The sequence below is a fragment of the Eptatretus burgeri genome, chromosome 13 (genome assembly GCF_056783735.1).
Source record: "Eptatretus burgeri isolate ZD-2024b chromosome 13, Ebu_testis_v1, whole genome shotgun sequence".
NCBI lineage: Eukaryota > Metazoa > Chordata > Myxini > Myxiniformes > Myxinidae > Eptatretus > Eptatretus burgeri.
In genome coordinates, this window is record NC_140973.1 from 55,773,379 (window position 1) to 55,786,068 (window position 12,690).

General features: G+C 47.8%; 1 protein-coding gene across 1 annotated transcript in view; it reads right to left on the bottom strand.

The window, feature by feature from the left end:
* The window catches only part of LOC147014519 (peptide chain release factor 1-like, mitochondrial), a 98,847-nt gene that overhangs the window by 52,329 nt on the left and 33,828 nt on the right, over positions 1–12,690 (bottom strand). The gene's annotated exons all lie outside the window — the stretch shown is intronic.

The window sequence follows — 12,690 nt, forward strand, 5'->3', positions numbered from 1 at the left end:
GCCTGTCCTCGGGCACCCGGCTTGGTTGGTGAGCTCTCTCTGGCATTCTCCACCCGGATGTGCAGGCTCGCGCCACACAGCAGGCACCATGGAACGGACGGGGTTACCGGCGCTCTCTCAGCGCGGATGCTCGGTATGGGGGGAATTGCTGGTGCTCTCTCAGCACGTCGATGCTCTCTCAGCAGGTCAATGCTCTTTTAGCGAGCTGACGCTCGAACGAGCACCTGGACCGCCTTGGCTCCGGCAAACTCTCCCTGGCTGTGGTCTCAATTTCACCCTTTTTCCCCGCAGTGGTCTCCACATAGCCCTCTGGTTTGCCTCCGAGCCCCTCTCCACATCCCTGCTCCGTTCACCAACTCTCGCTCTGACACCATGACCGTCTCCCCACAACCAGCTGACTTGAGCTCCGTCTCTCGAAAACTGAACCCAGACTGACTTGTAACTGATCGCGAGCTCGTCTCCCCCACCATTGACTGCGAGCTCCGTTCACCAACACTGGCAACCGACCCACCGACACTTCTCTCGACACTGCCTCAAGCTCCGTAAAACCGACTGGCCCTGAGCTCCATTCTGCTCACCGTTTTATAGGGCTGGGGAAGCGAGAATCGACCCCTGACCCTTGACCTCCAACCCTGGCAAAGCCAACGTGGTAGAAATCATCGGAGCGCTCGTCCTGACAGCGTGAAGATGGCGTTGTCTCCGGGATGAAGGTGAAGCGATGTTTGCGGGGTGGCGTTGTTGATGGTAGTGAAGGGAAAAGGGCGAAGGTGGTGGTGGTTTGGTTGTGGTTGTTTGGGAACGATGTTGGTGGTGGCGATTTGGTTGTTGTGGGCGTCGTTTGAGAATGGCGGTGAAGCGATGTTTGCGGGGTGGAGTTGTGGAGGTAAAGAGGCGAAGGTGGTGGTGTTTGAGTTGTAGTTGTTTGGGAATGATGTTGTTCGGGGATGATTGGTCCAAATAATGTTACAGAAAAGAAAAACGGCTATCTCAAAACGTCGCAGCCTGGTGAACACGAAAAAAAAATCCCTCTAAACAACGGTGGGGAACTATCTACACATAAACTTACCGGCATAACTGATCTAAGGACCTTTCTTGTGTTGTGCAAATTTTCACAGCCATAACAATATATATATATATATATATATATATATATATATATATATATATATATATATATATATACATACATACATACATACATACATACATACAGGGTGTCCCTAAAAAAAAAATGACATCATTTGAAACTTGAATATCTAAGTAACTACATGTCCCAGGCAAACAAAAGTAAATAGGCTTCATGTTGAACAATAAAAGATTTATTTATCAAAATTCGAACAAGAGATTCAGAAGGATGTAGATTTTATAACCGTTTTCTCAAAACTTCACAAATGTTCAATATGCGCACCGCCTGTGACACGACACACATCAAGTCGGTGGTCCAGCTCCTGCCTAACACGCTGTAGCATGTCTTGCGTAACATTCTCCAGCGCCTCAGTGATTCTCTGATTAAGTTCCTCTAGGCTTGTAGGAAGAGGAGGGGGGATATAGACCAGTCCTTTCACATGGCCCCATATAAATAAATCACAAGGTGTCAAGTCAGGTGAACGTGGTGGCCATTTCAACAGCACATTATCATTATCACTGGCATGCCCGATCCATCTTCCTGGTAGCTTCTCATTGAGATAAGAATTAAACATTCAACTTAGTTTTTACACATTTTATTAAAGTTTGAGATCATTTGAGCGAGAATTAGCAATGTTATTAGACTACGAAATGATGTCATTTTTTAGGGACACCCTGTATATCTTTATAATTACTGACTGACTGATATAAATGTTTCGTACGTTCTAGGTGGCATAGAAAGCTGGAATTTTGCATGTTGATGCAACTCAAAGTCAATATCCCAGGGAAAATCACAAAACCTTACAAAATTGTCCAGAAACCAAAATATCTGCGAATAAAAGTCGACCGGTGCAGACTCTGTCTGTTCACCACTGGTAGACAACTGGAAATGGTTGCTAGGCAATGATAACAAGCACCGTTTCCATCTCTTATTTTATAACTTTTGCCGTTTTTACATTGAAAATTACAAAACTCTAAAATTTAAATCAAGGGTTCATTCTAATCACTATTTGTTGACTTACTTGAGTTTGAGGTTTGTAGAATACAAGGACAATGGGCTTTCTTAAACAGTCGAAGGAGACCAGACTTTATTCGTGAGAAAGGAATGAATTACTAATGATTCCGATGTCTATGTCTGATCTCAGATGTGCGTAAGTATTGATATTGTTACGGCTCTGGAAATTCGCAGAACACCATCAAGGTTCCTTAGTTCAGTTAGATCGATAAGTCTGTGTTCAGTTAGATTTCCCCACCGTTGTTTAATGGGATTTATTCGGGTCACAGGGCTGTGATCCTTTGAGATAGTGTTTTTTCTTTTACCATCGTTATTTTGAACCAACCACATCTCCACCACCATTACAACAACCAACATTGCTCCCCTTAACCACAACACCAACCACAACCACTCCGCCAGCAACCGTCAACATCTCCACGCCACAAACATCGCCTCACCTTCGTCTCCGAAACGACGCCATCTTTGCACCAGCCGCGGCGAGTCCCCAGCGAACAGCGCCGCTGCAAACCGACGCGGGAGGTTTCGTTGTGAGTGCAAGTCTGGTGATTTCTACCACGTCCGCTCTGTATGGAAGCTTCGCTCTCGGAGAATCGGATCCAGAGGGCCGGTGATTTCCACCACGTCCGCTTTCCAAGCAGAGGTCAGAGGTGAGAGGGCGGAGATCAGATCTCATCTCACCAGCCCTATAAAAGGCCGCGCAGAGCGCCAGTTCAATGAGTCAAGTCGGATCTGGAGAGAGTCAAGTCGGGAGTCGAGTCAAGTCGGGTCTGGAGAGTGTCTGTCTGGAGTGGTCGAGGAGCTGCGCGGAAGTCGGGAGCCTGGCGCTTGGAGCCTTCAGTCGGTGAAGAGGGTCGGACGCCAGGAGGAGACGCGAGCTGGGAGCGCAGCCCCACCTGCTCTGCCGTGCAGACCTGCGTGCTCGAGTACGGGCCAGAGAGGACTCTCCAACCAGCTCCGAACGGTCCGAGATATGTGAAAGCTCGTGAAAGATATGTGTGTGAACGTGTCTGTCGTAAAGAAAAATGCTTCCCATAAGAGAGGGGATCTATCCTGTACCCTTCTAAACGCATCACATTTAAGATCCCATTAGACATGGGGATGGGGCTAATCTGAACATGCATTTCAGGAAATAACTGTCTGAGGACCTGGATGTGTGGATGTATTCAACAGACCGGATTCTAAAATCCGTAACTATATATATATATATATATATATATATATATATATATATATATATATATATATATATATATATATATATATATATATATATATATATATATATATATATATATATATAACGATGATGAAGCCAACAAAAGGAGAAAACAAAACCACATGTTTGAGAGTAACCCGAAAAGATTCTCCCAAGAACTATAGCATAGAACAAGAACATTGTCACTCAGGGGGATTCATCTATAGCAAGAACAAGAACTATAGCCACGTGTGTCTGGGTTTGGAAAGGTGGAAGCCGATGCCGCTTTCATGGAGAAGTCCGGGATTCTGCCTCAGAAAACGAGACTCCGGATACAGTGGGTAGTCGGTGGTACGCCATGGTAAGTGAGATGAGGGTGCGAGGAAATTCACCTCAGAAAATAAATGAGGAAGAGTGGGAAGTGGAATGGAGGGGAAAATGATTTAATAAAATAAAATGGAAAAAATGATTTATTGATCCTAACTAAAGCCCATCACAACACACTCCCTTGTCTTCCCACGAGACAAAAGGTAGGGACCTAACTACACGTGTATTAATGAAATAACTGACTCGGGACAACTGTATGTTGTATGCATAAGGTTCCGAGAACCGCAACAATACCCTCTTCCCTTTTGCTCGACTCGACCCGAGTCGTCAACATCCGTGTGGCATGCAGTGTAGGTTTCCCCTTGTACATTTTACCTACGGATCCCCGAGTGCGACATTTTGAATACATGTCCCAAAAATAAATAACCTAGTGCGTTGCGTAACTAAACTAACTCATTCGGACTACTTAACTATATTTCCGGAACTAAACAAACAACAGGTGGGTCAGAACGATACACATTTCTAATATTTACACTTTCCATGGCCTAGGACCTGTGACTTAAGAGAACACAATGAAGGCAACATTCGGGGATGAGTGCAATAGCAGGCAATCGATGGTCAGATGTCTTCAGGGCCCTCAATGGTCCTTTGTTTGTTGGTTTTTATTATTTTTCCTGGCTGCTCGAGGCAACTCACCCTAACACGGCAGGCCACACGCCGTTTCACAGTCCATTTGAACTGGCCTTTATACTGTTGCGAATTCGCACCCGCCGGCGTGCGATCGGCCACGTGACTCGAATCGTGGCACGTCGCCCACCGGACGGACAATTCTGTCGTGACCCTCTCGGACTAACGCTGGAAGCTAGTCACGGGTGGACCTTTCGGCCTCACCACGATCGTGCCAATCGGCCACCCGCGTGGGATAGGGTTGTTCGCCAAACTCGACCTACCTAAGTACCCAAGCGGATGGTAGACCGGGCGATCGCACCTCGCCGCAGGTCGACTCCGGACACGGGCCGCTTAAGCGATCCGTTCCGTGCTATTGGGATAACCGAGCGGTGTTATCGTCGGCCTCGACGGTTCGGATTAATTATCGGGCGTATTAAGCCCACGACGAACTCGTTACGTGAAGCAAGATGGAGATTCAATTAAAGAAAAGACGAAGCGAAACGGGAAAACAGTTCAACATAATGCACATTTATTCCGCGGCACACGGAGAGCACACATATACAGCCAAACAGAATGCACATATATCAAATGCAACAAAAGAAACAATGACGCAGAGATACTACCGACTCAGACCGACACACGGCAACACTTAAACAGTTTTACTTCACCAGACTGGCGCCGACACACATTTACTCAAAAGCAAGGGAAACAAGCCACCCTCATAGGCAAGGGGGCAGATGGGCCCGTAGGCCAATGTGTGCGCGGGACCTGAAGGAGCGGTCAGACCCGCGAGACCGGGGGGGGGTCCTTCCCGCGTCCTCGTGATGAGCCGCAAATGTGGCTGCGCGGCGGTGCCCCGGCTTCGTGCTCCTTCGCGGGTTTCGTTGGCACCGCTTGGAGTGGGGTGGGAATGGGGCCCCCTTTTTGCACTATCTCAGCGCGGGGGAAAGGGGGGGAATTGTTGATGCCCTGGGGGAAGGAGAATGGTTGGCTGGCTTGGGTCCCGTGACGAGCGATCCCACCGCGACCTCGTCGCCGACTTCCCTGCCTCGGACCCGAGCTTCTTGGACTCTTCCCCAATTCTCCTCAGCCGACTGCAGAAAACCACCTTGACGCCTTCGCCTCTCGACTCCACTCTCTACCACCAAAACTGACTCGACGCGCAACAACTCTCTTATTCGCCTCGCGCTTGCCGTTTTATAGGCCAGCAGGAGAAAACAATATGCAAATTTCCAGATCAAGATCTCCTCGAGGGCGGAGCCACGCTCGCCGATTGGACGGAGGAAAAGGGACGTGAATCTCCCCTGATCCTAGAATTTGCATATCTCGATTCCAGACAGACGCGCCTGGAGGCGGGGCCAAGCCGCCCCGCGCTTCCTAATTGGACAGATCAGAAGTGGGCGTGTAGCCTTCCTGATCCGAATTCTCCTCGGAAAGGCCGCTATTTGCACTCACGGCTTGGCGTGTATCTTGTACGAGCCCAGGACAGCCCGACGCTCGGTGCTCACAGGTGGTGCGGGAATGGCCGTAGGAGGGAGGTGAAGGTGGTGGAGGGTTTCCGGCGGTGGCCGATGGCCATGGTTCCGTTTGGAATGGCGGTGATGCGATGTTTGTGGGAGCGAGTTGTGAAGGTAAAGGTCGTGGCTGTTGGCGTTGTTGTTGTTGTCTGACGGTTGGAGCGTGGTTGGTTCAAAATAAAGATAGAACAGAAAAACAGCTATCTCAAAGCGTCGCAGCCCGAATGAATCGCATTTATTCTCTCTAAACAACGGGTTTGGGGCTAACTACACATGTACTTAAGAGATATCTCACCTACGGGACCTGAATGGTGGTTCGCGAATTTACACAACCGTAACAATACAACAAGGAGATATCCGGGCTGCCAATGCAGTCCCCGTTATGTAGCTGCCTGCAGGGCAGTCCTTGCAAACACTTCCACAAAGATGGTCCATTGGTCCTGGCACACATGGTAAAGTAGGGTGATATGGCAATGCAAATAAAGGCATGTAATGGCGTTAACAGCCTTTTTCAAGGTCTCACTCGGATAGAAAGTTTGCTTTCGCAAATCAGTCTTGGGTGGATTCTCGGGTACTCCGCTTCTATTTTCTCAACTAAATCCTATTTCCTATTTCCTCTCCTCATTTCAAAAAACTGAAACAAAGAAAACATTTTTTTTTTCATTTCACCTGATAACGATTCTTATCTCTGTTGAATTTCCTTCTGCTACTGGTTCTACATTCCCCCACTCCCTCTTTTCTCCACATTGAATCTACATTAATAAAACACTTTATTTGTAGCCGCGTCGGTTGCGTTGCGAACGGTGGCTCTAAGAGAGCTCCGCGTTGTTCTTCTTCTTCTTGTTCTTCCTCTTCTTGTTCTTCTTCTTTTGGTGAAGACAAAACCTTTAGGACGCGGCTCTTGGACACATTTGTCCTTGTTTTTGTACACCTTGTCGAGGCTCGTATGAGACCGAACACACAACACACAGCAATGGGGGCATGAGACAAGAGGGGCGGGAGTGGGAAGGAGAAAACAGTGGGGAGCAGAGACTTGAGGAGATATGGGGAGGGGAACGCGGGGTACACAGGATGGACATTAAAGGGACTTTCAGGAAGGAAAGCAGGGAAATTGAAGGAGGTGGGTTTGTGGTGGATTAACGGGGGTAGAAAAGATAGAGGATTTGGATGGGGGACGATAAGAGGTGGTGGTGAACAGCTGTTTTGAAGGCCTGGAGGGAAGAATGGGAATGAATAGAGTGTGGGAGTTTATTACAAAGGCAGGGAAAAACAGGAATGAAAATGTGAAGGTGAGCAGTGATTCGTGAATTTGGTCATATTACCAGAATGGGGTTGTTGGCGAACCTTGAGCACCCTGCGCAATATGGTTGGGGACAAATCGCAAACACAGCAGGGGGGCGAGACCGGAGAGGAGACGGTAGAAGACAAAGACCACCGACCAACCTGCGGTGATTGAGTGAGAGGCCCAAAGACTCAGCCTCATCGTGGGAGATGCCAATGATCCGAAATGCCTTGGTTTCCACAGTGTGAAGCCGAGAAAGGTGGGAGGCAGGAGTACCAGCCCAGAGGGGAGAGCACTACTCCATCAGGCTGCAGACGAAAGCTTTGTATGTGGTCAAGAGCTCAGGTGGGCCGAGGAATGACTTTGCATGACGGAGGATTTCCAGTCGGCAACTGGCTCTGGAGGCCAGGTTGGAAATGTGGCTTTCCCAGGAAAGATCATGGCAGATCGTGAGACCCAGAAGTTTGAAAGAAAAGACTTCTTCAAGAGGATTGTTGAGAAAGTGGATGGGGAGTTGGGGAGTTGGGGGGGGGGGTCCAAACGGTCCTTTCAGAGAGACATAGTGAGTGAGATTTGTCCGGATTGAAAGACATGTTCCACCTGTTGGACCAGTTTGTGATTTTACCCAGATCTGCAGTGAGCGAAGAAGCTGCTGCCTGCTGGTCTGAGGGATAACAGATGGTATGGCAGAGGGTGGAGTCATCAGAAAAGAGATAAAGAGGATTTTCCAGAGAGTCGGAGAGATCATTGATGAAAACTAGAAAATGAACAGGGCCAGACCACTGCCTTGAGGAACTCCAGCCTGGACAGGAAGAGGGGATTTAAGAACTCCATTTAGGGCCACATGTTGGCTGTGACAGGAGAGGAAGTCTGTGAGCCGTGAGTGGAGATGGCCATGGATATCATAGGAAGAGTTTGGTGAGCAGGGCAGGGTGCCAGACCATGTCAAAAGCACGCGATATGTCTCGGGATATGGCTCGGATTTCCTGTCTGGCATTGAGGATCTCCATCCATTGATGGGAGAGCAGAAGCAGCATATCCAGGGTAGAGTGACCTGGTCTGACACCAAATTGATGATCGGAAATCAAGCCATTGGAGAAGAGGAAGGATTTCATGTCTGAAGCGACGATGGATTCCATCACCTTGCTGATGATTGGGAGAAGGCTGATTGGTCTGTAGTTACAGGGATCTGTTTTTGCACCTTTTTTATGCAGGGCAGTAATGTTTGCTGATTTCCAAGCAGATGGCAGAAGACCTTGAGCAAATGAGAGGGTGAATAGAACAGACAGAGGGTGAGCAAGAGCAGAGGAGCATGTTTTTAGGGCACGTGGGCTGATGCCGTCCAGACCGGTTGCAGAATCTGAGTTGAGGTTTGACAGCAAGCTCTCTACCTTGTCAGGAGAAAAGGACACGGAGTCCAGGGACAGTTGGGTGCGACTGGGTGATGTGATTACAGAAAGCGATGGTTTTCGGACACAAGATTTCGATGCAAACACCGAGTTTAGACATTCAGCCTTTTCACGTGCGCTATCAGCAGTGCGGCCATTTGAGGTAAGGGAGGGGATGGAGGGGAAACATACACCAGAAATCGATTTGATTAGACACCACCAGGATTTGGAGGAGGGAGAGAGGTTTGAGATTTCAGACTTGAGCTTCGAAACATGTTGTTTTCTGGCTCTCCTGAGGGTAGATACACACTTGTTCCGAGCTTTATGGAAGGAACTGAGATTACCCTCAGTTGGATATGCTTTCCATGAGTAAAAGGCAAGTTGTTTCAGGACAACCGCCTCGCCACAAGCTTCAGCAGTGAACCATGAGTGGGAGGATGGATCGGACAACTGAAGACGAGGTGGGATAAATATGTGCATGAGGGAGTGCAACGAGAGGGGATAAACACTTCTTGTTTAAAAAAAAACACATCATTTTAAGAATACATTTCAACCCTTGTTTCTCCTTCACAAATGCTACATGAGTTCTTATTCACCACCACGATATGTCCCTTCTTCTTCTTCAAAAGGATTATTTTTCTGAGGATTTTGTCTGCTTTGTGCTTCATCCACAAACCTCCCCCCCCCCCCCCCCCGCTCACGGAGCACAGCATTTCTCCATGGGTTCAACAAACGTTATAATCCCCTATCCCATGATCTTTATCTCCATCGATCAAAATTGCGAGTACGGAATCAGGCAAAGCAACCACCCCTACCCCACCCCCTCAAAGCTCTATGTTCCTCCTTTATTCCTCCCTCTTCATTCTTCCTTGCACCCCTCAATGCTTCCTCCTTACCTCAACCTCTAAACACCTTCACCTACACCCCACACACTCTAACTTTACCCTGCACCACACACACTCAAACCTTCCCCCTCACACCTCCCCACCAAAGCCTCACCTTGCCCCCACAAAGCCTTCCCCTACATCCTGCACCATCCCAATGCCTCCTCCCCTGTAATTGTGTGGACCTCAAACATTCGAGGTCTCCACTCTAACCTGAGAGATCTCTCAATCCACACCGCTGCCAATAAACCAGACATCGTAGACTGTTTAACAGAATCCTTCCTCCAATCGGACATTCCCGACTCCTTCAAGTTACTGTTTCCTCTGATTTGAGAGGCCTAAACCATGCCCCGGTGGTGGAGTTGCACTTTACATCAAGAACTAAATTTCTCACTACCCTTGTACTGACCTTACACCTCCCAACCACCAGGAGTTCTCTGGGTGAGACTTCCCCTCCGCTTCCACCTATTGTTCATCTGTGTTGTACTGTCCCCCTAATAGTGATGACTCCATCGACCTCTGTCTCTGTCTCTGTCTCTGTCTCTGTCTCTGTCTCTGTCTCTGTCTCTGTCTCTCTCTCTCTCTCTCTCTCTCTCTCTCTCTCTCTCTCTCTCTCTCTCTCTCTCTCTCTCTCTCTCTCTCTCTCTCTCTCTCTCTCTCTCTCTCTCTCTGTGTCAATATGGACAAACTTATAACCACTCATCCCAACTCTCTTCCTCATATGTGGTGATTTCAGTTGTCACCATGCAACTTGGTTGGGTGCTGGTACCTCTCTCACCAGCCATGGCACTTCAGTAAAGGACTTCTGTGACTCCATTGGACTGACTCAATCTGTGAACTTCCAAACGGCAAATTCTACCTTCTGGACTTGGTGATGACAAACGTTCCTGAAAATAACTCCCGCTCTTCCTTTGCTCCAATTGGTTGATCTGATCATATGCTTGTGAAAGTTAACATCTCTCTGACTCTTCTCAGAGAGCTTCCTCAATGCCAGCAAGTCTTACATCTCACTCCAGCAGATCAGCAGGGACTGCAAGCAGCCATCTCTCTTCAGCACTGGTGTTAATTCAGCCTGGGAATTCGTCCACTCTCCCTCTCTTCCTCTCTCCCTCTTTCTTTCTCTCTCTCCTGCAATTATCCTACCCTTCTTCCCACCCTTGCTGTTGCTCTGAAACAACTTGCCTTCTCTTGCTGGAAGGAAAATCTGACAGAAGGCAATTTCAGTGTATTCCAAGAAGTCTGTAACAAGTCTGCTCTCAGGAGAGCCAGAAAACAAGGGTCCAACCACAAGAATTAACTTTCAAACTTGTCTCCCTCTTCTAAAACCTGGTGGCACCTTGTTAAGTCTGTCTCTGGTGTATGTTCCCCCTCTATCCCTTTGCTCTCTTCAAATGGCATCACAGCCAACTCTGTTTGGGAGAAGGCTGAATGCCCCCAATTCTGAGTTTGTTTCAAAATATTGTGTCTCCAATCCCTCACTCTTGGCACCAATCCTTCCCTGTCATAACCAACACTAAACGAAGAGCTTTATGAAAATGGCAGGAGTGAGTCAATCGGACAAGTTTAGGTTCTGCAAGGTAGAAACAGAAGGTACGAGTCACCTCCAATCGGGATGTAAAACACTCATGTCAGAACAGCTGTGCACCCAAAGACACAACAAGGTATGTGGAGTAATCCACTAGCACATCTGTAAAAAATTTAAACATCCCAGTCCCAGAAATCTCATGGAAACATAAACCAAAAGCGATAATTCTAAACAAGGAAGTAACGCTCATGTACAACCTGATGATCCCATCGAGCGTGAACGTAGAAAAGAAAGCATTGCGACTGGACATAGGAGTGTGAGGTCCAAAAAAATAACAAAAATGGCATTCCTAATTGGGTGTCATTCCCAGTTATTTTGGCCAAAACAATGCAGAAATCAAGAAGATGACCAAATCCCAAAACCTCAATAATGAAGTCAAAAACTCCTGGAAGCTGAAGAGCTCCAAAATTGGAGCAACTGGAATGATGAAGAAGAACCGTCGGGTGTTCTTCAAACCCATCCCTGGGAATGTTACCACAAACAAACTAATGTTGGAAGCTGTCCGGGGCTCGGTGACGATCCTGAAAAGAGCCCTCGGAACAAAACTCTGAGAACAAGAAAACTTCACACCTTTGTCCATGAATACTCTCATTTGACTGCACTATCAGGTTTTCAATCACAGGTTTGTGACGTCATAGTGAAATTATTACGCACTATCTTGCAGCACGTTATAATGTTGTATTTGAGAGCATTGTTATGAGTGAGTGCACCAGTTTGAAAGACTTGTAAATCAACTGAATGATTGAAAATCATCATTGTGTGTGACGTCATCACGCTCGAGTTTAAAACGGACGCCGTGGGTCCAAATCTCCGCACCCGTCGGCCGTAACGAAGATACCTTGACGTCTGAAATTGATCAATAACTCATGAAAGCAGCGAAGGGGCGGTCGACCACATGGTACACCTGTACCAGGTGTAAAACCGTCACGCACGTGTCCAAAGGTAAACTCAAAGTGTACATAAAGCACCTGTATAGTTAGTACAGGAATTTGGAATGTGTTCAGGGTGCCGGTGATAGCTTGCCTACTATTCACGAATGACACGTGGGATCTTGACGTCCACCAACTATTGCCAGCAGACCGGACTTACCGTTTAACGTTCATCGGAGGGACTGAACACACATTGATGATTCACCCTGCCTGTGAAACACCGGGATGACAATTCATGTCTCTGGGTCTGGATTTGAACCCAGGCTCGGCAGCTTCGAGGCGAGTCAGTACGAATGCACATCGTGGAAACGTGGATTCACGACCTTTTTACCTTTTGAGTGTTAAGTAAGAGGTGTCAGCAAAGTGGGACGTCACGTGCAATGTGCAGCGCAATGACACAGCACCTCGTGCAGAGAGCCATTCAGGAGAAACAGCTGAAGTGTGAGAAGGAACATCTCCAGTTATCCAAACATACACTAAACACACACACGACTACTACTACTACTACTACTACTACTACTACTACAACCACTACCACCACCGGTGACCACGACCCCAACCACCAACTACCCCTCCGACTACTACTTTAACAGACTCCATTATTCCCAACGTATCCTACCACCTGCACTCTTAAACTATTTACATATGGAACGTTAATTTCGGCCGTAGTCTTTCACGAACTGGCTGTCCAGTTCGACCGAAGGCGATAGCGATTCGGAATCTCGAAGGATGCCGGTGACAACTCGTCCACTTACCGTGAGATCTTTAACGTAC